The sequence below is a fragment of the Corvus brachyrhynchos genome, unplaced genomic scaffold (assembly GCF_000691975.1).
Source record: "Corvus brachyrhynchos isolate BGI_N302 unplaced genomic scaffold, ASM69197v1 scaffold223, whole genome shotgun sequence".
Taxonomy (NCBI): Eukaryota; Metazoa; Chordata; class Aves; order Passeriformes; family Corvidae; genus Corvus; species Corvus brachyrhynchos.
Genome location: NW_008237174.1, coordinates 4081661 through 4108430, shown reverse-complemented (window position 1 = coordinate 4108430; position 26770 = coordinate 4081661). Strand labels below are relative to the sequence as shown.

At 39.4% G+C, this 26770-nt stretch overlaps 1 protein-coding gene across 1 annotated transcript in view; it reads right to left on the bottom strand.

Moving 5' to 3' along the window:
- CLSTN2 (calsyntenin 2) overlaps positions 1–26770 on the bottom strand; it is a 415955-nt gene that overhangs the window by 213117 nt on the left and 176068 nt on the right. The window lies entirely within an intron of this gene.

Sequence of the window (26770 nt, the reverse complement as noted above, 5' to 3'; positions counted from 1 at the left end):
ACAGAATCATTTCTTGAGAGTGTCTGTTGTGCCCTTTCCCCCACCCTAAGTCTCCATGTATATTCAGTCTGACAATAACAGATTGCTACAGCCTGAATCTTTTTAACCTCACACCACCTGCAGAGACTCTGTGCCACAGGGGCCTCAGTCCTCAGGTCATCCTCTCTCAGCCCAGCCCAGACCACAGCCACTGCACTAACACAAGCAGGGAAGTCTTCACCTTCTTTCAGCCCTATTTCAGCACCCCGGTGAAAGCTGCTGACATGATTCACTTCTTCCTTCAAAAAGAAAGAATGCAAATATAGATCTAATTTAGAGTTACAAATAAGCTTCAGAATAGAGAACCAAAAGAGATTACAGCAATTACTAATTTCAACACACACCCCATGCATTAGTTTGAGGCAATAATAAACTTGATCAGTTACAATTTCGTAACTAACCTAATGCCATAGATGTTTTTACTCAAAGGAGCCAGAGATGCAAGTCTGTAAATGGAGACTCCCACACCACATGTACCTTGTACATGCACCTATCTCCAAGAACTGCCCTTAATGAAAATGCCTTCAGTTGATCAGTCTGAGGGAAAACACCTCCCTCTCAAATCCCCACTCCTTTATTGTAAGTGAATAATTTTCTATAAAATATCAACTATGATGCTTTCTCTTGGCTCAGCCTGGCTGAGATGTAATTTGCCATCCCAGACACCTCTACAGCCCAAAAAATTCTGTGCCTGTGTTGGTATTACTAAGACTTAATGCCTACATGCCAAAGCCACAAATGTCTGTGCTGTGGGATTACCTGTATCTAAGAGCAGTCCTTCAAAATAATGGATGCTGTACATCATCCCAATGAAAAATCCATGAGGAACTGTCATTCAGAGAAGCACTTAATCTCAGGGGATAGAGATTTATTCTCTTCGTATTTGAGGCACTGCTTCCCATGTTTACCACGAAGACTCGTTTGCATCCTTGTTTGATTGTTTCCTGTGTGGAGATGGGCGAGTCAGACAAGACCCTTCCCTTTGGTGGCAGGAGGACAATCCAGGCAGCAAATGATACAAGAGCCATATAAAGATGGCAAATAAATAGTTAACAGATTAAGGAAAATATTAAAAAAAAAATCTTTTATTTTATATCACTAGAAAATGAAAGCATTTCAAGATTTGTTAAAAAAAAACAAAACAACAAAACCAAACAAAACCAGATAGCAAGACAACAGTGCAGATGACATCAGCAAGACAGCTTTAGCATGAAGGCAGCTCCAAAATAATCAGTTGGGATATGAACAAGTCACAAGAGACTCCAGATCCCACGTATGAGGCTAATATATTAATCTCTAGTCTATGGCTTTCTCTTGGGGATTTCTCTTTCAAGTTCTTACTTTCATCAGAGACCTGAGGAAATACTCGACAAAAGGCTCATCAAGGCTGTCATATTTCCCTGTAAAATTTCACAGTCAATAAATCAGTGTTTCTGATAAAGCATACTGTGCTGAAAAAATTATCGTCTTCTCTTATATCCTTCTAAAGGATAACTTGTTTCTACAGTAATGGGATAGCTCTGAAAGGGTGAGTAGTTTAATAAAAACTTTGTTTTCATCAGTGCTGAAAGGTGCTAGAAAGCTGTAAGGTATTGTGCCTACCACTGCCATAACACAAAAGCAGCTTAAGCTTTCATAACCAGCACAGTCATGAACTGAGAAACAATGTACTCAAAGGTCTGACTAGTCAAACTCAAAATACATATGAAATTATTTAAGCACATGACAGATAGAGATAATATCGTTTTCCAGGCCCACAACAACGTATAAATCAACCTGATAGCTCCCCCATTGTCACCACTACACTCTGGCAGATGTACCCTACAGTGACTGAGCTCTGGTTTGACATCATCCCCACCTTTCCTTAAGCCCACAATCCACCACAGCCACCACGAAGTCCCCAAGCAGTAAAACCTGTCTGAGTTATTGCCAGCCTGCCCACACTCTTGATTAATGGCCCAACCACAACAGTTAAAAACTAACAATGGAAAGAGCTACATGAAAATTTCAAGTGATAGTAAACATGTTTCCTAAGAAAGGAGGCTGTGTTTTCAAACAGGTAATTTAATTTCCTTGCACTGCTTTGTAAACTGAAGTTTGTGAAATTAAAGTGAGATTTGTTTTCATGCTAAAATCCACTGGGAGGCTGATTATGCTGAAACACACTTCACCAAGTGTTGAAGGAACAAAGAGGAATGTAAAGAATGTTTCAATATATGGAAACTGCATATTAAGTAACTCCTTGATTTTCCTAAATGAATACACTAAAATGAAAAAAAATATTTCTTATAGAATCAAATTAAGATTTACCACAGACTAATGAGTAACTGCAAGCAAAATTATAGCTCTTTAGCCAGCTCACTTTATGTTAATTTCAGTGCTAAATATTTTGAGGAGAATTTCTTATGCAAGAATTGTGTTGCTCTCCTTCCATAAGGCAGGTGCAGGTAAACTCATGCTGTGGATCTGCACAAGTCCCAAATAAATTCTTACCATCATTGCCACAATGATCTGTCACCCATTTTTCCACCAGTTTCATCCACACATGTATATATAAACTATCAAAACATTAGACAAACCAGAACAAGAAAGTTCATTGGACTCCAAGACTTTATTCATCATCACACTAAGAAACAAGTTGTTCTACTTGTAGGTATCAATCATCTAGGATCAAAATGAAGACAGAAATGCTTGAACCTAGACAATGACACATCAATATTCAAATGATTAAGTTCTGGAAATTTCTTCCCATTTGAACTTCAAGCAAAACCAAGAAAGGGATATGGAAGAAGCAGCAGCAACTGAATGTTTCACTTGAGCTAAGGCATTCGGTACTGCAGAGGTGCAAGGTATTAAACACTTCAATAACCATGCAGTAGTCCATCCTCACCTATAACCAGTCTGGAAGTTTGGTTTCACAATCCCTCCCTCTCTTTCAATTATTATAGACAGACTGGGGGGAAAAAAAAAAATCTCAGCTGATCTCATAAGAGTATCTCAAAATGACATCCAAATCAACTGCATGCATAATGATCTCACATGATATCAAAGTTGTTTATGAATGAAAATTTCAATCAATATTTTTGGTAAATTTCTACAAATGTGAAGCTTTGGGCTGTTTTAAAACAGTACATTTTTGAAATGCTTCTCTTGAAAAATGAGAAAAAGTCCTCCCAATAAATGCTGCTGGGTGTTTCAAGTCACAAAATAGCAGGGCTGTCTCACCCCCACGGAGTTGCAAGAGTTTCAGCTGAGGGTATTTCCTTTCAGAAGTTTTCTAAATCTCAAATGAATTAACAGGAAAATGGTGCAGGCATTAACCCCCTGGAATTCTGAACTGCTTGGGAGCTTCCAACAAGCCTTCAAAGACTGCCCTTAGGAATCTTCTCATAGCAGATGGATTTCACTCAAATGGCCCCATCTGTCATTTCTCATTCGTGTGGCTGCAGCTTGAACTCAAAGAACACCTAGGGCATATTTTCATCAAAATGCCTGGCTAAGCAATCCAAGAGATGAAAGAGATAAAGAAGATAATGCTCCAAATCTTACACTGAGCAGAGAGTCTGACCCAAAGAAAATTAAATTCTGCCAGATTCGTTCAAGTTAAGAGATGGGAATAGAATATTCCCCCCTGCTCCCTTCACCCAATGAGCTGCAGAGGTAGTATTTGGCAAAGGGAATTTTCTCCTTCCTGTCATTTCCTATTTTCCAGGGTTTGGCCATCTGTCCATTATTAGGTCCCTTTGAATGACAAACCAGTTTAGAAGCACAGAGTCATTTTCACAACTGTTCTCTTGCAGGGCAAATAAGGATAGAAAGGGATGATTAAAGCTTTTGCTGGCTAACAATAAAATAAAGCAGGAGGAGGAAAAAAGAGCTGATCAGAGTCTTGCGAGACAGAAGATGGTTTCAAACTACTGCCACCCATAATTAGCCTGTCTGGAGGAATGGAATTCACCCCACACTTGGCAGCACAGCAGTTCCATTTTAAATGTAAAGTACCTGGGTCTATTAAAATGCCGTCATTTCAAGCATATCCAGTCAAATGCAGACATTCAATTTCCAGTGAAGAAGGTGAATAATACAGATGGTGCACACAGCTCCAGAGGACAAACCTCCACCTTTTCAGAAAGGGGCACTTGCTGCTCATGTCTCCCACAGAGTTCTCCTCTTTCACAGGCAATTCAATATCCTTGCACCTAGTATAGACTATTTTTTCCTTTTCCTTTATTTTCTTTTTTTTCCTGAGAGTTTTGTCAATATCAGTGGAGACAGTTATCAAATGCAGCAGTAGGGAAGGATAATACAAGTTTTCTGGTAAGGCAGGACAGTCTCTAGATCACAGTGTATTGTATTAGTGTAATGAAATAAAGAGTAGATTTCATTTGACTAGAACAAACAGCTGTGTTTTTCAAAAACACCTTAAAAACATGAAACACTGGAACCTGTTCAAAAAGTCGTGCTTTTCAGAAACATGTAATTAATTTAACAATAAATCTGTGAGTTGCCAGACAAAATCCAACCAAGTACCTGACCAGCCTTTGTGTCATTATGAACTTAAGATAGCATCTGTTGTCTGATAAGTGGCATGGCAATTCTGCAAGACTTGTAAATGTATCAACAGTTAGGAAGTCCAGGCACACACTTTTGAAGGGAGCTGACCCTAAAGGAGCCCTGCTCCCATCCCCAGGTGAAGGAAGGAACATGCCCCGCTGGGTGCTAACCACAGCAAGGAGCTTTCTCCTACTGATTAGGGACTGCTGGGACACAGTACATTACAGTTTACTCTCCCTTGCATGAGCCAAAAAATTCCAGACAGCATTCATGTCTCTCAATTTATGCCAAAGCATCTTTTTTTCTCAGAAAAGAGCCATACTCAGGTTCAAACCACATTTTGACACCAGTCTCTGATGTTCTTTTTCCTTGACCCTCTAGACTGGCACCCTAATCACCCCCTCAGATTTGAATCTACACATCAGAAAATGTGTGTTTCTTCATATCAGAGGGATGATGCAAATATAAATTCAGCATTTGTACCATGCTGAAACTCCAAGGCCATAAGAAAGTTGCATTCTGAAGAGAACACGATGGAAAGTACGTAAGAACCCTCAGTGGAACAATATCCTCACAAAAAGCAATTCCAAATGCTCTGCATTAATGCAGAGAATTGCTACCAATAATGGCATTTCTGTTGGCATTTTAAAGCTATTTTATATGTAGAACATTTTATACAGACAGATATTAGACTATAATCAAGCCAATGCCAGTAACACTTCAGTGTGACAAGATCAATCACAGGAATCCAATAGCTTGGGTAATCATTCTGTTAACTCCAAAGAATTGGCAGAACTCAGCAGCTGTGCTTTCCCCCAACTTTTTATCACTAAGCCACATGATACAAAGCATCTTGTGATGCAGAGTGAAAATCACTTTTATAAAGATGAGATGAAATAGATAGAGCAAGAAATGACGCAGGTAAGATCATCAAGAACTGTTGGAAATACACAAGGACCTTGCGAAGCATTTGTCTGCAGTAGGCCTAACGCCAGTAAGCAATATCGTAGTTTATGAATAGTAAATTCCCCTCACGCTTAAATAAAATATTTATAGTAATCGATTAAAAATGTAACTCTATACAATGTCTCTCTATATACACATATCTTACATATGCATCTAAAGAGACTGCTGGTGACAGAGACACGAGATTCACAACACTAAGGTGAATCACTTTACAAAATGTACTTATGAAAGTTCAAGAGGGAATACCTTGAGTGGTGGGTAATTGCTTGTTCCCTCAATAGTGCTGAATTTAGAAATGAACAGTAGTAATGATATTCATAATGAAAATCCCTTAACTGTTTAGAGACCACTACTCTGCATACTATTCACTAACTACCGTATTAGTGATTTTTCATAGGACAGGGAAATTCAGCATTATTTTCATTAGGAATGCTACAGTATTTATTCACTTAATGGCTATTTTCATGCCCTCTAGGCAGTCAACTCAATCTGAGGAAAAAAATTCATACACAAAAGTTACAATAATCACACAGATTCATTCACCATCAATTTTGGCAGCACACTCTCACACCTAGAGCACCTCTCAAGAGCCCAGAAGCAAAAGACGAATCAAACAGCTGAGAAGTCCAGGCCACTACCAGAGTCAGTGGGCAGGTTTAAGGTAACACACTAAGGGAGGAGGAGAACAAAGCTGTTTAGATCAGCTATACCTTGCCTCCTTGTCTAGAGAAAATAGAAACGACATCAAGCAGGACTTGGGATAAGGAGAAAAAAATCACTTTAAATGTGCACTGATTGTCATTCCAAATTAGGCACATCACCCTCCACTCCAGACACTGCCCCAGACACATTTACTGCTGCCCAGGAACCCATTCAGCAGCTCTCAATCCACCCCCATCCTCCTCAGCAACAGCAGCACAGCCTTCTGCCAGCCCACCCCTGTATCCCACCCAACTTCATGTTCCATGCCTTTTCCTCTCTGGATTCAGAAGCATAGCTTAAATTATGAGGGTCACACCACTCTATCCTAGTACAAATAGCATATTTGATACATCAGGATATTGCATCACAGCACAAGAACGGTTTGCAGACAGACAGACACGGTTCTCTCAAACAGCCCCTTTACTCAGTTGTTGCAGAATACAGCACTGGGATGTTTCAGGGATTTGCCAGTTCTGATTCAATCAAGACTGCAGAAGAAGTAATCATTTTAATACCAAGACTAGCACAGGCAGCAAATACTCAGGTATAACTGTAATTTCCAATAAAGATACACCTAATTATTTCACTCTCCCACTTTTTGTTTTTAAGCATGATTTTTTCTGTATGTTTAACTCAACATAGTCAAAAGGACATTGCAATGGCTTTCATCGTTCATCAGAATAAAAAAGGTAACTTAGAAATAATAATATGTTTCTCAGAATCAACTGTGCAAGAATTTCATCATCGTGTATGAAACCTACTTGATTGTAATTTTGTAACTAAAAAAATTAAAATACCCTGAAAAACAATATTAATGGTAACCCGAAACATCATTTTAAGAGACAACAGAATCTCAGTATCTCACATAGGTGCAATAGGGGGTTGCCCAGTAATCAGGTCACTGTTGAACCAGATACAGGAAAAATAATAAAAACTAAATTCTATCTCATAGTCCTGCTACTGCCCACTGAAAAAAACATTTTTGCACAGAATCACGGCAATGATAACAAGGCCAGACCTTTTAATCTTCCTATTATATTAAAAAAATTAAGTAAGCTTTACTGTGCTATTTTAAACACGGAAAAAACGTGACAAGTGTACCCATTAAAGGTCAACACTGCTAATTACATATTCAAGAGCCATGTGAATTAGGAGCCAACTCTGGTGACACAAATTAGTTCTGGTGCACCTGACTGTTTGAGTGGGGTGGCCAGGACTATGCTGGGGGTGAATTTAGGGCTTCCTGGCTTCATGCCCAAGATGACACTCAGAGACAAACAGGCCTGGGCAAGCAGCAGATCAGCACAGCAGGCTTTGGGATGCAGCATCTGTTCCAGAGACTTTGTGCTCCAGCCTTAGTTTGAATTTCTTTTCTTACTTTGTACGGTCTTTGAAGCCTAAATAAAAGTTACAGATAAGCCAAGGCTTCGTGTGCACACGCTGGAAGAAGTCTGCAGCCTAACTCAACAGGATACTAAATCTATCATGCAAGACTAGCTGTACGCAGTGATATATTGCTATTTCCTTTATCATCCTTTGAAAACCACCATTTCAGTCCCTCATGTAAATGTGTTTTGATCCCCATTTATCAAACAGCAGCAATGTCCTCTTCTGCTAAACTAAACTGCCTAATGTGCAGTGGGTATCAGCCTTCCCCACAGCACACTGAACAACCAAGTGAGCACACTCCAAAAGACCTGACCAAAGAGGATAAAGGGTTTACCTCTGATGTTATCAAGATAAGACTTTGAGATGTAGTAAATGGATAATTTTTCTTATATGATTTGTTTTCCCCCTTTTAAGGACAAGATCTAGAACAAAAGAGATTAATAGGAATAAAATGATAGGATGCTGATTAACAAAAAAATTACCTAATTTTAAAGCAGACATAATTTCAAAGATTTCAGGATACAGGTCTAAATCTTATATCAGTTTTTCTGTGTAAATAAAAGTAATGCTGTGATTTCAATAGCCAGTGCAGAATATACTGAAATAATTTTCATTAGCACAACACTAAGCTGCTATCAATACATTTTTTCAGTAAACATCTCTTTCATGTTGAGCCTTTCCATCTTAGAGGCACTGAGATAATTTTCTTCAATAAAACAATTTAATTTAAAGGATTTTATCCATATTTCACAGTCTGCTCATGACCTACTTCTTTGTATTTGAACTAAAACTAATCATATTTCCCATGCATTTTACAGAATAATAAGATCAGGAACTGAATATTGGAGAGAATGGAAAAATACCAGAAAAGATGCTTCCACACTGCTTCAAACAACCTTGAAAGCTCCACCTCCAAGTCTGAAACACTAAGTTTCTGCTTTGGAGGCTTTGATAGCTTGAGTTTTAAAAATCTCCATAGGTTAATTAACACAAAACCTGGCCTAAGCAAAGCCCAGCAGCCATAGGAGAGTGGAAAACACTTTGCAAATACCATTATTGCAATCACCATGAAGGCAGCACAGCCCTGCCAGCCTCGGGCATCCTGCTCCTCTCACCAGCTCTGCTCCCACTCTTGGCTTTCCATTCCTGGCTCCAGTAGTCCCCAGCAGCACCAGCCCCAAGTCTCTGCCCCCACTTCAGGTGCCCAACACCAACACACCCAAAGAGATGCAGCATGGCTGCACAAGCATGGCTTATTCCCATTTTGGAAAGTCTCAGCAGGCAATTAGCATTCCTGATCAAACTGAAAAGTCTAAAACAAAAGATTTGCAGATTTTGACATTCTTCCATTTTCCAAAGGGCTTACTAGTTAGGAAATTTAATGGGGTTGCAGTCTATTAAACAAGTAGACAACTTGAGATTAAAATCTTGCAAGGTATGAAACAGCATTTTTCAGTAGGGTATATTGTAACAGCAGTTCTACTGTTAAAAATTTAAGTAAAATAGACTATGTAAGTTTGCTAGAAAAAATGAGAAATGTAGTTTACAACCCAGGGTTTTTTCCAAAAATAATTCCAGTCAGCAAGTCCAATGAGCACCTTAGTTTCAGCAGTATCAACAGACAGCATAGAGGGGTAAATGCCACTCAAAACTTTCTGGTATCTCCTCATTATCTGATAAATAAGATAGTGTTTTTTTTCAAGCATACCCTTGTTTCTTTAAAGTAGACAAAATAGCAATCTTGACATTTTAGATATAGCCTGTCAAGGTTTCTCTGTTCTGATCAGAGAAAACGCCCAGTTTGTTGATTAGTTCCTGGTTTTCACTGATGGTCTGAAAGGCTGATGACTTGTATGTGCTGAACCCCTACTGAAAGGCTCCCCAAACTTCAAATTTCTTGTTATCTGTAAAAAGAACTTTCAGACATTTAATCATCATTGCTACATTTTGCAGAAGATAATGCAGGGATGCTGGGTTAAAACCTTCTGCTCCTGACAAGTCAGACTATGAGCCTTTCAGAGCACCGTGGCGATACAAACTGCTGTGCATTACCACAGTGGACTGAATGATTTATTCATACCTCAGGCTCTCGTTTTCTGCCCTGTATCAAGCCACAACAGAATCTTTACTGGATTGCAAATCATAATGACCTATGACCAAAACCCAAGGGCAATCCTGCCACTTTTATAGATACATAAATGATTAATAACTGGGAAAGGAAAGAATTGCATGTATTATTTGCTACATTAAATCATCTTTCTAAAGTGTGTTGTATTTCAGCTTGCAATAAGTGATATCACAGAGGAATAAAAAAATCTATGCCTGCTATTTCTGCAAATGCAATAGAGAATGAGAGCCTATGGACCAGCAGATTCCACATCACCACTCTTCCCATTTTCCCTATGCCAAAAGAACAAACCCTTCATACTCCTTCAAGTCTTCTCCTTAGCCTTCTCCAAAGAAAAATTTTAACAGCAGAAATAACAATTGGTTCAACAAGAAATTAAGCATTTAATGAAGTAAAGCAAAGATTGTCTTTACATTGGATAAGTCAACTTTTGGTAATGCAAAAAAATGCACTTCTTTCCATCCCTATATTGGTTTTACCAGCGTATGAGCCTGAATTTGTCAGGAAAAGTAACTTGATGTGCTTTGTCTGAGGCACAAGGAGCAGCACTTGCCATTTCAGAACTGTACAGATGAGTCAACTGCACCACTGAACGAACTTATACCAAGAGCAAGTGTTCATCATCTCTCTGCACATCATTTCTCATCAGATTGTACTCTACCAGTATAAAATAGCACATTCAAATAATTTTTAATATTTCATCATGTTCACAATTATCTGTAAATAATTTATTGTTTGCTACAGTTAATCCATGCAGGAAGTTCACAGAGAACAACACAGAGCTACATTAGTAGATTTTTATCCTGTGGTGTGCTACAAGGATGCTTACAAAACCCAACTAAAAGCTTTTAGTAGTATAAAGCTTGAGCTTTTGATCCAAACCGGCATGTTCAAACATTTCAAAACCACATAGTTTCCATGAAAACATGACTGGTACAACAACAGGAAGAGCTTTCATTTTTAATCAGTTCTGTTTGGACGATAACTTCCAACAGTCTTTAGCACCACTGCACTTGCTGAGCTCCCTCATTACAGCTTTCTCCAAACTCAGCACAGCTTCCTCTGGCAACAGAATGCAGGAGTCACATCCCACTGCTCACAGGCAGGGATGGGGGAGCAGCAGTCACATGGAACACAAGATACATGAGCTGTCTCTCCACTGATCAGTGCAGGAACATCATATTAATCAAAATACCAGCAACAAGGCAAAAAATCAGAGAAGGATCCAGATGGTAACTGTAAAAACTCCAGAATGCGTTACCTGTTTACAGGGTGGTACTGCAGTCTTCTACTCAGAGAAGATGGGTATATAAATCTATGCCAAAATAAGTTAAAAACCCAAGTATTTCAGGGAAAATTCTTGTTTTCCCTGAAAATAGGAGTATATACATGCAGAACAGTGGATTTGTACTTGCCAGTCCTCCTCTTTCTTCTGCACTACCCCCAGTCATTCTACGCTGAGAAGAAAATCAATTTCATCATTCTGTGTGCCCTGACCAATGAAGTACTAAGACATTAAGGCTGTCAAATACCTTTGTTTTCCAAAAGAGCATCATCAGCTCTCCATATTAATTAACCTCATCCCCAACTGTAATCCCAAACCAGCAAAGGAAGTTAGAAATACAGAAAAACTTGAATCATGTGGTACAGGAGTAAACAGGTAGAACAAATGCAAATGTAAATCACTAACAACCAATTCTCAATCACCTCTCACTTTTTAGTGTCATTGAAGGGAAGATAAGAAGGAAAAACAAGTGGGGAAATCCCTACCCAGCCATGTGACTTCAGGAGCCTTTTCCCCCAAGACACCAGGCAGGTGGGATGTATCCCACCCTCATCAAATGAAGGATGTTGGCCTTTGCATGCCCTGCAACCATCCAGGGAAAAAGTAGCCACTCTAAGATTCTGCCTCCTGTAAATTTTGCCTGGCAATGGCAATCACCTCAGAAACACTCTGCAAAGCTGTTATTCCTTCTTCAGCAGTTGGCACGAGTTTACTGCTGAGCAGCAGCAAGTCCTTGTTCAAAAGCCTCTTTCTGTTCCTCAAGTGTTTTTTTAGTTAATCCTGCAGAGGGACCACACTCACCTTCTAAAGCCTTGACTTCCCCAGGTAGTGATAATCCACCAAAAGGAGATGGTTGTAATTTCAAAGCACTCAAGTCTCAAAGTGCTGGCCTAAATCTGCCAAATTCAGTCCCAGATGGAATAAAACCAAGCTGAGCCAAACTGGGAAGTTAAACTGCAAATATATTCCCCTGCCTCCAAGGAGTTTTAGTCCCCTGCTCCTCTGGGGAACAGGTCACATGTCCTATTATCTTGAAATTGCCTGGGTTTCATTTCAGACACTAATATTTACAGGTCTACAATATATGTTTAGAGTTTAATGTTTACTTGAAATACACAAATTTTAGTTTTTTCAAAGTCTCAGTTACTAAAGTTTCTTCTCCCATTCTCTTTTTGTGTTTTTCACTCCCAAGGAGTCCAATACACTTCGGAATCTCTAATCTGTTACAATACATGCAGAGTGTGCCAGTCACAAAATTAGTCTGTGATTTGCAAAGGAGGCTCAGCTCAAAAATAGAAAAAAAAAAAAAGCAGCATGTGCAATGATTACTCCATTTAAAGAGGAGGTGGGCAGAAAGGAAAGCTACCATTAGATCAGAGAACCTTTTATATTGATTAGAGTTTAAAAGGATAACAAGAATAAAGAAGCCTGTGTAGAGTTATTAGTACAGGGCAATCACCACTAATGAGTTATCATTAGAAAATGCATTCTGATGTCATGAGGGATCTCAAGCATGTAACTCCAAGTACAGAAGGAAGGAGGATTTATGGAATATGGGTATTCACAGGAATGGGGAAGTTTACCCACCTCAATACCGGATTCCTCTCTATGGAATAATTAGGTCATTTCCATTTCTTTATCTTTAATCTTATGTTTCTGAAATTGTTTTAGGACAGCTATTCTCACAAAAGCACAGTAAACAGAAGCACATGCCTGTACAAGTTCTATCATTAATTAGCTTTTACATATCATTACGATTTCAGCACACCAAGCAATTGCTCCTAACTTTGTGCAAAGCAGATCAATGTTGCCTTAAGGTAAAAAATAACTGATCAGCTCCAGAATCTGCACTGAGTTGCAATGCAAGGCAAGCAGCTTTTATGCAGTGTCCTTTAGATTGGGTGATGCCCTGGGAGGCTTGGATGTCAAAACACACTTAGGTTAATTAAAATCAAGGTCAAATTAACAGTGTTTCTAGTTTATTTTATAACTAGGTATTACATCAAATTTCCAAATATCAACAAATTGGTTATCTAAATTTGAGGTGGAAAATTAGTTCTAAACTTCAGATAATTTAGTAAGGGTCATGGAGAGGTTAATATCTATTTAAAAGAAGAAGAAAGTAACAGTGGGTGCTACACTTTCTCCTGAACTTCCTATCCTATGTCTGAGATTCCTCAGCTTCCTTAGCATATTATTCTTTTTCTTTCCTTTGTGGCAAAAATTGCAAATAATTAACAGGAAAAAACAATTTATAGAAATCAGTGCCACGTGCACAGACCAGTATTCTTGCAATAATTACAAGTAGGAGGAAAGGAGTGAGTGCTCTAACAAGTAAAATACAATTTAATTACTGGCTTATTTTCCTTCCCAGGAATGCTTCAGAGTCTGGTGTAAGCCTGGCTTTATTCCTTATTGTGACAATAAGAACCTGCAACACAACTGAAGGTATGCAAAGCTCTTCAATGGTCTGATTGCTGTGGGCATCGTGCCAGCTTTGTGGGAGACTGTCACACTCCCATAGAAAGTGTTCAATATACCAGAGAACCAACGGCCTTCAGAATCTGGGGCAAAGATCTCTCCCTGAATAGATTTTACTTAATACAGGATACCTACTACATTCCACAGACATGTCAATTTAAATTTCAGGTCTGCTGTGGATGTGCCCCAAATCACAACAGTTTTGACAGACTTGTAGCTGTGAAGCTTCTTGATGGGATTTGGTGCAATTTTGAAAGCTTGGTCCGAGCAGTATTGGCTGAGCACATTCAGTACTTTCCTTACATTACTTACACTGGTCATCTCCAGTCAAAGTCTCAGGACTGGCTGCAATTACACAGATTTGAGTAAAACAAGTTTGAAGTTTTCTGAGACCACTGAATATAGAAGGGACCTTAAAAACTCCTCTCATTCAAATTACAGACTGGGCTAGGGAAGGAACAGGATGATGGCCTCTGCTGCTTTTCTAAGTGATGCTTAGTTTATTAGCATTAATGAAGAGTACTTAGCCTAGGTAACCAGGTTCCACAGAACCAGTATATTTTTCTCAGAAAGGATGCCCTTTAGTGATCTGTGTTGCACAGATGTTCATATCTTTAAGTAAAAACCTGTAATTATAAAAATAACGGTCCTTCAAGGTCTAAAAACCTGACAATTCATTACATTTGTCTTAAGGAAATGCTCATGATACATTAAAAACTCACAGTACAAAACAACCCTCTAGCTGCCCCCACAGAGATCATGGGAGGTCACAGGACTTGTACTTTCAGGGAATGCTGAAGACACTCTCACTTCATTCATCACTTCACCACCATCAAGGGCTGCTCTGGAATGAGGGTCACGTTCTCCTACATCCCATTTTGGGGTGATGCTGCCCTGAGCTCCCACAGAGATTGGATCGCTCAACACTCTTCCAACCTGGGATGTTTGTGACTGATGGATTTCTACCCTCACATCCATCTCAACCACCTTCCTTTCTTCCTGCTTCAAAGGTTAGGTTATAGCTTGATGTCTTTTTAATTTTGGTTTAGGTTTGGCTTTTTTAAAAATTCCCCGCTTCCAATCCTAAAAACGATCAAGAAAAAAAACCACAAAAAAATCCAGCCTCCATAAACCCAACACCAAAACAAAGCCCCCAAACACCCCCACCTGTCAGCTCTTCTGTGTCTATATTCTCCCTCACACCCCAAAGGTGATGTCTTGGTTTTGAGCTGCTATTCCTGTTTTCATATTCTGTACAGAAGCGAGTATTTTTGTCATCATACAGCAGGATGTAACTTCCCTAAATTCACAGTCCACAGCAGAAATGTCACATGAACATTCTGCCAATTTGATTTTCAATTTGAAATTCATCATTCCCAAACTCATAGTGAAGCCCTCATTCAATTACAGGCTCTTCATTGACTTCAATTAGACCAGTACTGATCCTGTTTCTTCCCACACAATTCTACCATAATCTGGTTACTTCATGCTGCAGCCATCATATTTCTTCTTTAAATACTTAATCCCACAGAAAACTTTAAATATTCATATCATGCAGACTGAGCAGTTATCCCAATGTTGAAAGAGAAATAGAAGAAAAGCACAGTATTGCCTGTTCTTCTAAGCAGATGTGGGAAAGCTCAACGCCTTTCTGTCACCTGGAAGGGTGCCTTCAGTTTCCACAGGTATTGGACACTCACAATAAGCACTCTGTTCTTCCAAAGTTAAAAACAGATCACTTCAGTGGCCATCCTGCACTTCCAGTGTGCAAAGCATGGAAGCAGCTACTCAGTGACACATCCATGAGCACCAGTTGGGACAGGCTGTTCTGCCTTAGGCTAATGCAAGCGTTTGAAATAGACACAGCGTGTTCAGAGACTAAAATAATGCAGTTTGGTCCCCCATTGCCTTTCTCCCTTTTCCCATTCTGTCTAGATGACATCCCACATTACAGTGTGGGACTCAAAAGTCCCAGCTACATCTACTGCCCCCTCACTAACAAAGGTTCCTTTCTTCCAGCGTATTTCCCAACTTCAGTTTGAATGTTTCAGGTGATAACACTTCCCCTGAGAAACTCCTCAGCAGAACTAAAAGCATCTATTTACAACTTTTTTTTTCCCCTTGGTGTTTGTATAAATGATACCCCTTTACTGCCCTCCTCGCTGCTGAACATGAAACAACAACTGAGTTCTTTGTATGTGCTTGCATAGAAATAGTATGTTGATGATTAATGATATTATACGTGTTCTGCTTTTCATAGTTCCTTTCCTTATAGTCCTCAAAATTTATCCCTTCCTTTATTCAGTTTTCTGTAGTGTTTCACTTATTTTTGCTGAAATTGAATGTAGCATTCCCTGTGTGGAATCAGAACGGTCTATAATCTCACCTGTAAACTAAACTCATGGTGGTTTCTACTGGTGGAATCTACTGGTTTCTTGTCTGTTTTTTTTAGAAATCCCCACCTTTCCCTTTCTTCTGTTTTACCTGGTCACACAAGTATCCCTTCAGTCCTTGTTCTTACCCAATGATAATCTTCCGCCCCTCATATTTTTCCAAGAAGCAAATGACTTTGATCTCTCCTCCTATAATGCAGATACAGCTTCTGGTTTACATTCAGTTAAAGATTTGTACTGTGAACACACATTCCTTCTTCCAGATGCTTAATAAAGTTATGAAGTGAGAAATCACCTCATTTAGCACCTCACAAGACATCCATGAAACCTCACCAAACCACCTTACTCTGTCTATGATCTGTCATCTGGTTTTCCAGAACTGAAGCTGCCAAGTATTTGAAGAGAACAAGAGCGAGAGCACACCCACAGCCTCGAGAGGCTCAGACACCAAATGCAGCAAAAAGACTGATTTTGAGACTAGCAGTAGAGAATCAGAAGCAAATACTGTCAGGTTCACCAAAAAAGCACACAGATTTTGCATGTATTTCCAAATGTGGAAAAGAACAATGCAGTAGAAAAGGGGATAAAATGTTTTCTGAGCTACTTTTGCTTATGATGCAGCAATAATTAAGTTTTCCTGCTCTTTAATCATGTGAACAAAGAAGGGTTTATGTGGACATTACAGCTTAAAATTGCTACTCCTTCTTCAGTGGATTTACTCTACCTGCTTACAAGCTGCTGGAAAACCAGCAGAAGTAGAGAGGAACTTCTAATAAAACAGAAGCCTCATCCTCAATTACTGCAGCAATTAGAGCAATTACAACCAACTGCCAGTCTCTAATGAGTAAGTGGTCACAGAGTAAAAGCTGTCAGGGTGCACGGTGACCTGTCACATCCCCTCTGACTGGGGAGGAACCGGGCTGTGACCCTCCAGGATGGGCAGAGTTTTCCGATGGATTATCTCTGCTGTAGTTAGAGAAATAAAAGCACCAGTGCAGGCACTGCTGCCTGGCTGCTCCTCACAGCTCCTTGAAGCCAGACAAGAGCAGCTGCCAGCATCGGGTGAGAGCAGGTCACTCCCAGGAGACACCTCCACAATTCCTAACCTCAGTCCCTTGGCTGGAACTCACTGCTGTGATCAGCAAGAGTGTTCAGCAACACACTCGTTAAGCCATGAAGCAGATATAAATTAAAACTGATTTAGTATTAATTAATAAAAACATGTCACCAAGCAGCCCTCAGAAGTCCTGCAAAAGCATCTTCTTGCAAATTAAGCTGATTAAAGTCACTGGGCACATTAAAGCCACAAGCCCTCAGGACTCCAGCAGCAATCACGAGGCCAAGCCAGAGTGATACAGTGAAGTGGAACCTGGAGCAAGATGTTCTGAGCTGGGCTCTCAAACCTGCTCTTGTGTTGTCTGTTGAAGGACAAAGAGTTGCAGAACCAGTGGATGAGTAACATTGCTCCCAATAATTTAAGTGAAGTCGCTTCTGCTCCATTTTGGAACAGATCCATGGAGGTCTTGTTATTCAGTTCATCAGGACCTAACTCAGAATGCCTTAACCAAACTGTGCTTCAAAACAACCTATATGACCCATTTCTATTTTTAAGGCCTCCAATGTAGAGGCTGTAAAGATGTAACACCTTTTCAGTGTAAGTGAACAGTCTCACTGATTTGAGGTATACAGCTAATAAAACAATTATTCCTTTACAGAACCAAAAAGTCAATTCCAAAATTAGGTTTTTAATTTAAAAACTGAAGTGCTCTTCTACACAACAGAGATGAAGGGCACATAACCAGATTCAGCATTTAACATCAAACTAGAGATTCAAATCTTTGCTTTTCCTTTCTCTGGTGTGATCTTGCCTATCTGCAGTTATATAATTGGATTTATTGACCTGAATTACTAGAGTGTAAAATATGAAGTTGTCTGTGATAGTAAAATTATTTTAAAAAGTGTTATGATTTAGTTGGTAATAAAATGCACTTGTACTGTGAAAATTTTAATAATATTCCAAAATGATAAACATCCACTTTCTCAGGTAAGAGTCACCACATGACAAGGTATCATCTGGAAGTTGTAATTACTGCTAATGGTAGAATAGTATTTTATGGAAAGTAAGAACACAAATTTCAAGGAAATAAAAATATTAAACTGGAAGGTTTGCTATTATTATGTACTTAAATAAAACAATCGCATTTTCCCTCTATATGCCTCTCCCAGGACAAGCAAGGAACCCTGCCCTGAACCTCCTCAAGCATTCCTTTCTCAAGATTTAAAACTATACCTAATTAACGAGGAAAATATGCAAGATTACTTTGAATTTTGAAGACTCTCAGAGAAATGCTGCTCATTTTCATACTCACAGCTCAGGCAAGTAGCCTTAAAGCAACACTTCTATCAATTGATTGCATACGGTCCCAAATACCAAGCATTGGAAATGGGCCTCTTACAGTCCAGTCCTTTGTCCCGCAGAGCTTTGTTTTTACCTGCACAGGAGGATAATATGTTTACTAGCTGGAAATATTGGATATGCACCTACTGTCTGAGCATCACATTGCTAAACTTTCTGGAGAGGGAAGTCCACTTGTGTAGGAAAATGAACATTACGATTTAACTGAAAACCTGCACTCCTTTTAAAAGATTTTTTCCATCTGGATTCTCAGGTAACCAGCTCAGGTCTCAGCAGCTGCCTCGGGCTACTTTCCTTCAGTAAAACATGGAATGAAACCTAACATGGTTCTGGTTTTGAATATTATCTTTTTGGAAAGACCAACCTTTGAGGTTTGTAAACCAGGTACAGTTTGCAGCCATTTGTCCTTTGCGGCTGTTGGCAATTTGAAACAACCCAAGTGACAAAGGCAGAGAGCTGGCAAGAATTCCAGTTTACAGGAGCATCCTGGCCTGCACAAGGAAAGCACAGAGGTGTGAAAGCTTCATTTCCTTTAAGGGATAATGTGTAATATACCTCCAGGATACTTAGATAAAAGCCATGCTACTGACAGACTGGTTTATTGTAGTTCTCCCAGAATCTCAGGGAGATTAAGAGGTTGTCAGAAAGATATCATGGAGTTCTTTTCTTTGATAAAGATTTTACAGTTTGGATCAGTGGAAAAATAAGTCAATTTTGCGCAATATCAATTTAGTCTGTGTTTGGCAATCTCTTTAGACTCTCAGCACTAAGGTAAGTTGCTTAGTTCATCTTTGCAAGGGGCCAAGCAAATATTCTTTGATAATATACTAGTTATGAAGGTCTCAGCATGATAAAGAATCTGAAAGGTTATGGAGCCCTAAAAAGTAAGTTATTTTCACACAGCAAGTAGACAATGATTACATTTATTCTGAGTTCAACCAAAAAAATCCACCAAGAATTAGTTAGAAACTATGCAAATTATTTCCATTTTCATGGAATAATTAATGCCTATGAAACTTCCCAATATTTATCATCACTTCAATGTACAGTCAGATGAACGGATAACAAATGCACTGCCTGAAAGGAGGAAAGTTCTAATAAATCATCTGTGAAGTTAGATCTGAGATGAACTGAGATGTTTGTGCAGTAGATTTATTTAAGAATAAAATGTGATGTCTTTAACTTTTGTCCTATCAAAAACAATATGTACAATATCAATTTGGGTAAAAATAATTATGTGCTTTCAATAATCCTCTTTCCTAACATTTGGAGGGGGTTTTCTCCTGCTCATTGCACTGCATTCATTTCTTACTGACACATTATAACAATTCTCATGACAGGGGAAACTGGAAGGATGTAGCAGAGGAAGTGATTGGTCTACAATCACATTTTTTTAATTTAAATTTTTTCCCAAAGCATGCCCCCACCTCACCAGGCCTTTGGAGTGACCCTGTGAAGTCTCATTCCAGAACAGATCGAGAAATTTCCCCTAAGGAATGAGATGAAGCTTCAGGTGAACAGGGAAGCTCCAGCTGTTGTCCTTCATACGCACTCCTGAGCTCCAGGCTTGGAGTGGGAGCAGGCTTCAAGGGAGAAGAAAGAAAAACCATTTGGCCTAATGCTATGAGGGGGAACTTCAGCTCTAACAAAGGCACCGGAGGATTATGATCTTCCCAGGATTAACTGTGTGAGAAATCAGCTGCGGACAGAAAAGGAACCTTTATAAGCAAAGTCACCGCAGAAACCCTGAGATAAAAGTGTTACAAAACAAAGGGCACACTCTGTATCAGCTATTTTAACTCCTAGGTTTTTACATGCAAATTACTATCAAGAACCTACATTAGTTCATTCAAGCCCCTTCAGTTAAGAATATGTTAGGCATAAAATACCAGCCAAATTAATCAATTGTAAGACTTTTCCTGCTGTGAATCCATACAACATAAATTATCAAGAATAAAATTTGGCCCTATATATGTTTCTGTGGCAAAGTGAGGACTGCTGGAACCAGGAAACTTGTTTGATTATATGAACTTTGATTGCCCATGTCATGCAAATGGTCCCCAAGCTATTGCCTACAACCAGCTTTGTGGAGAACAAAACCAAAACAGAGATTAATTATTTCAGCAAGGTAGAAATAGCATTTTATTAATTTAATTCTCCTGGATTTTCTTTTTAAATATTAAATTTAGTTTTAATTTCATATCAGGAATTGCTGCTTCTTCTCTCAGTACCCACTGCTGAAAAGGGCAGATACTGAAGGTAATTAAGCCATGAGTGACAGATGAATATTTGGGCAGTGTTCCATTCAGGAGGCTCTCCCAGCACTGCACTCCTGCTTGTCCTACCTGCCCACTTTGCCATGGCTCCAGCAGAGAAAACTCACCCACGACCAAGGCAGCCCCTCCTCAGCAGAGCCAGATAAACTGGGAGAGGACAAGGAGAGGGCGAAGGGGCATCCATCTACCCCAGAACACAATGGCCAAAGTCTCTCACCCTGCATTGCCCCTTGCTCCGTTGTCCCTTTTATGCCAAGATCATCTTTTAATTTCTTATTTTGATTTGTATGGCTTTGGTATTATCTAAACAATGTTGTTAAGTGACGTAGGATTCCTAATTTTCTCCTGATTCTTAAAACAAATAATAGGAAAATAACATGAGTCATTTTGGCACATATTTTACTTGCTAAATATAGTCAGGTACAAAACACAGAAACCTATTCAACAGCTTTCATCTTCTATGGAGCAAGGTGTTGATGAAAAGCCGTTTAGTAGCTTTGATAGCAGGGAACACAAGAAGGTGCTCATTCTGACTCGTATTATGTAAATGGCAACAAGAGATGGGCAGACCTTTCAGCCTGGCTGGGACAGAAAGATTCTACTTGTGAAATCCTTAACAGGTTTGCAAGTCCTGAAAACCAGAAATGAGACATTAAAAGTAAAAATTGCTTGGGATACTGCTCAGATTTTTTTAGGGGCTTTTTTGCTGCTGCTGTTAAAACAGGAGAGGATGCTTAAAAGGGGAAGAGAGCTTTCCAAAACTGCAATGTTTTGTAACACTGAAGATGATTTATAAGATGGCTGATCATAAAATATATGTTTTGCTTTCAGATCCTAAAGACCAGGTGCCTGTGCTAAACTATGCCCTGTATTAATTACAAACCAGCATTATGAATTTGAAATCTTCCCCTATAGACTATTGGCACCTTCCACAGATTTACAGGGCTAAGGAAAGAGCATTAATGCCTCACAAGGCAGGTAGATTTGAAAATATGGGGTTTTCAAGCACGTTTAAATCTAGGCACACAAAATGCTTCAATTCATGTAGTAGTCATCCCACGCAGACCAGAAACCTTCACTTTCAAACATAATTTATGAAAAACCTCATGTCTAACATAACATAGCCCAGCTGTTGTTAGTCAACAGAAAATGTGCTTGCAAACACAGTACTTACAGCAAACACAGTACTTACCACTGGTAACTCGATGCTAAAATCCAGCTATTCACTTAGAAGGAAAGGCGTTTTCTGAGGGGATTTTTCAACCTTTTGCAAGAAATAAGCACTTAACTCCGTGACCTTTTGCAATATTTTCCTACCCAGCTGCCAGAATTACTATTTTCTTTTGTCTTTTTCTGATATACCCTTTTATCCTATGACTTCTGATCTATTGAAATGATAAACTGTGTAAGAAGAAGAGAAGAATTAGCTACTTCCTCTAAATTTCATTGTGCTTTTTTCATGTTAAAAACTCATCATTTTCACAATTACCATCCTGGAACAATCAAAGATACAACTGAAATATCCTTTTTTTTGAGAGTACAAAAAGCTCTGAATGCCATAAAATTAAAAGTTCAGCTTGGCCTGTTCAATATCGAACTGAAATCTGCACTTGTTTTCAGTATTTCAATTTCAGAGTTTCAAACTGAAAGCAGAAAGGAACCTAAAATCCTTGACTGCCTAGCTCTGTCAGCCAGGGAGGAAACCCATTTTTGTATGAATAAACCCTGACAGGATGCTGGCTTGGCATCTCCCACTGAAAAGCACTGCAGTAGAAAGAGCCTACTTAATTCTATTAACTGGTTCTAATATGCCCTCATTTCAATTTCTAATTCAACTTCAAATTGGAATAATTGGATCCCATTACTGCTTCTGGGGTTCTTGGTAGATTAGAGAGCTGCTAACTATCATGAATCTCTCTCTCTCTGCCCCCTATATTGGCAGTTATGTAACCAAGTGACCCCTTATTTTTCTATACCGTAGAATGCAAGAACAGATTGAGATGATTGTAAGTCTCAGTACAAAGGACTTTTCCTACAACCTTCCTCCTGACTGAAAGGACTGATATTACATGACAACGGTTTATCTGGACAGCTCAGCTGAGCCAAGCCTTTTACTCAGCTATCTAGAACATATTCCTCATCCCTGCCTTACCTCCATTTTGTCTTTTTGAATAAACTGTTAAGAAAAGGCAGAACACAGTAATTTTGTATCTTAAAAATGTCCTTTTTCCCAGAGGATACAGCTCCCAGCCCAGTTCAAGGCAGGAGGTGCTGCAGAGCAGCCTCCAGCCAGGCCCTGAAATGCCCCTGCATCCCTGTCCCTGCTCAGGCAGGTGCCCTGGGGGATTGTCACCACCACCTTCAGAGCACAAAGCCACAGACTCCCAGCAGAAATCTGTCACAAGGCTCTACAAAGATCACACCTCTGGAGAGTTGTCTGTAACAAAGCAGAACAGCACTTGGAGCCACACATCCTGCAGCAATCCTTGCCTTGGTAGCTGAGCTGCACTTCACCTTCCAGGAAATAATCCTGATGGATTTTCCTACCTTCAGGAACAATGCACATCAGTACCAAAAAAAAGGCTGAATTAGTGACTTGAGGGACACTTTTCCTTTGAAGTGTCTCGAGGGAAAGACAGTCCATGTATCAAGAACACATTTGCTTACCAGAGGTGCCCGAAGAAGAGGCACTTCAGACTGCAACTCACACACACATCAATTATTTCAGTGGCTCTTTGAGTTCTGAACCTTTCCCATGCTCAGTTCCACAATCCCCCAGCTGCTACCCAGCATGGGTATTCCAAACAGCAGAACTAAGCAGCATACACATCAGGAATACCATGTATTACTTTGTTGTTGGGTCATATCAAGACTAATTTAATCCCTTTTCCTTCCTTCCCCCCCAAAAAAGAAATAATTCATGACTTGAAAAGGCACTTTTGGGAACAATCGTTTTTAACTTCATTAAATTTCTGTAGCCAGCAGTGCACTATGGCAGGCATGGATGTGCTGGGCCATATCCAAATCAAGTTAAGGTTAAAAAATAAACTGATTTATTATATGTTAAACAAGCAACTAAAAGTACATGGAATTAGATGAAACTTTTATCATGTATCTTGAAAAAAAAAAACCAAACCGACAATTAGTCTTTTCACAGAGCAGCTGCTGGCAAAACCAAGCTCTTGGTAAGGAACTGTTTACTCTTTTCTAAGGATCAACAAGCATTATTGACAGAAGTATTTAAATATGATTCTTTTTTTTGTTTATTGGCAGTTATTTTCTGTAGAGCAATTAAGACAAAGCTTGATTGCAAGGAAAGCTTAATTTGCAAAGAGAAATGCATATTTCATGAAAGCTGATAAGGAGTTTCTAATTGTGGAAATTGCCTTACCTCCAAAAAAGGCTGTAATCTCTTCTTTTGGGGAGGAGAGCGAGATTTTTCTATACCCTAAATATCCGCTCCTATTGAACTAATCAGTTGGTGATGCATGAAATTAGACTTCACCTGTCAGGGTGCCCTTGCAAAGGTCTTTTGGAACCTATTATTTAACAAACACTCCAGGATAATTAATCAGGGAGGTCACGGGACTGGACACAGAGCTAAGTCACACCTAATGAACGAACACGTCTGGGTTTTTTGTAGCTCCATATTATTATAGGAGCAAATCACATTTTGAGGAACCTTCCTTCCATTGAATCTTTACTTTCATATGGCTTTAAAGAGACAGAAAACTAATTAAATATAAAAGCTTTTCAAAAGTTTTTTTTTTTTTCAAATTTGATATCCCTATATTACTAAGCAGTATTTGATATCTACAGTGATCAAATTACCAGTTACTACAATGAAATCCATGTGGGTAGAAACAAGTGACATTACAGCATCTTGTACTACTGAGCTTCCACACAGCTCCTGCTCCTCCTGAAACAGGAAAAAAGCTGGGAAACAGCCCTAATGGACAGAACCACAGAGCTCAGAGAAGAAAGGAATCAAGGTCACAATGTGCCAGTGAGCCAAGACTGCACCTGGTTGCCTGAAAATCCTGCACTGGGTAACTTCGTGGACTGAGACGGAAAAACAAAACTTAACAGTACTTTCTGTTTAAATGAGGAGTCTTCAGGCTTTCAGTAGGAAAGGTGGCTGTGTTTTTATTTGTAGGAAATAAAAAGGAAGTGGCCACCATAAATCTAATTGCAAACAACAAAACAGAATAGCTCAAGCATCTGATACAACAGATAAGTCATTAGCTAATGAACAGATGTCTTTAAGCTGGATCACGGGAGTTTCTTGCTGGTGGACAGGTGATTTTGACAAGACATACACAGCCTTTGGTTGCAACACACCTTTAATTTTTCAGTGTGTTTTCTCCCTTTTCCATGCTTCTGTATAATCTGACACAAACTCTGTATAATTGTTTCTCTCTACTTCAAAGGGTTGTGTGTCTCCTATGACTGTAGCGGACATTTAAATGCCAAGGGAACAATCCAGCACAGAAAAAAACATGCGTGTGTGTGTATATATATATGATCTCCACTTGTCCTTAATAAAAAATTAAGAACTCTACAAAAGCAAACACAACCATCTCAGAGCATCCACTTTCCTCCTAAAGCTTCTTACTTATTGAGTTAAATGCACAGTAAATTGATTTATAAACTAATCGAAGGGTAGCAGAGGAAGAGAGAAGATAAATAAGCCCTGGCAGCTATTTTTACTTTTTTACCCAGGCAGTCCCTGTTTCTCTGCAATGACCAATCCATCCCAGCAAGGTGCTGCAGACTGCCTGAGCAGGAAGATGAACTTCAGTATCCATAACTGAACACGCAGCTTCATCACCAAGCAATCCCCCTTAATTCTGGTTACGCTCTTGTGTGCAAGCTGGAGCTCTCTGATCAGATGTGACACATCAGTAACAAGTGATCACCCACATTCCTACCGTAAGATTTGCTGGTCCCCATTAAACAGTGGCACATGTAAACTATGATCACAGCACGGTGCTGGAGTTACAGCTGTTTCTGAAGTGAAGCATTTCCTAGGAGACTTGTGGGATAGCCAAGTGTCAGCACTGACATGCCAGGTGAACCAGCACACAACTCTTAGGACCAGGAGCTAAGTTAACTCAGCTTGTTGCATTATTCCAGTTCTCCTGGGGGACTAACGGGATCAAAGAGTCAAGCCTGCAGACCCTCTGCTACTCTGAGCTACTCTGTCAGGCATCTCTTTCTTCCCCCAGGAGAATGGCTCAGAAGGAATATTGCAGGCTGAGGCCCTGGCTGTGCCAGAGGGTCTTTCATGATGAAAGATTGCAGCTGACTGTGCAGATGGCCATTATCAGAGTCCAGTCAGATCACACTGCGCTAGCTTACTCTCCTACTGCACTGACATGGTTCAACTTCTAGCAAAGCAGAATTTATTTAAAGGGAAAACTGAAAAAACTGGAGTGAGTTTGGAGCTGGCTAGATTCAGTCCAGCACAGACAGAATTCTGGACAGAAACGACAAAATCCCTTTGTGACAAAAGAGATTTGAAAACATGAGATAGACATTTTCATCAACAGAGCTTACTGCTTCCACCCAGCTCCAGATGTGCTAAAACATCCTGACAGCTGAAATGTGGACTTGAGGAAAACGCAATTTAAAAATGAAAAATACTTAGATCAATTTTTGTAATCTTTGAAAAACAAAAAATTTCATATGTTGAGGAAAGTTAAATGACTTTATTTCACTCAAGGCTAATAATACACATGCTGTCAATGATCACCAAAAAAGAAACCCTGAAGACATTTCAGAACCTAGCAGTGCAACAGAATCCTATAACTCCTACAAATCCTCATTTTTATTGACTCTTGCAGCAATATCTTTGAAGTACAGCCCCAGAAAGGTGCACAGAAAGCTGAGTTTCCTTATACTGTGCAGCTTGAATTGGGAATTTTCTAAACTTACTGTATGTACCCACAGGGGCTACAAGAAAAACCAAGCCAATTGTCTGTTATTACGTGTCCCTCCACCTCCCTTTCACTCACAGACGAATGCCAGTGGTGGCAGAACCAAAGGCAAAGCAAAATCAAGACTAAATTATAATAGTAGAGAAGTTTTCATTTCAATGTTTCCTTCACAAACTAATCACATTGCAGACTTTTCATTTCT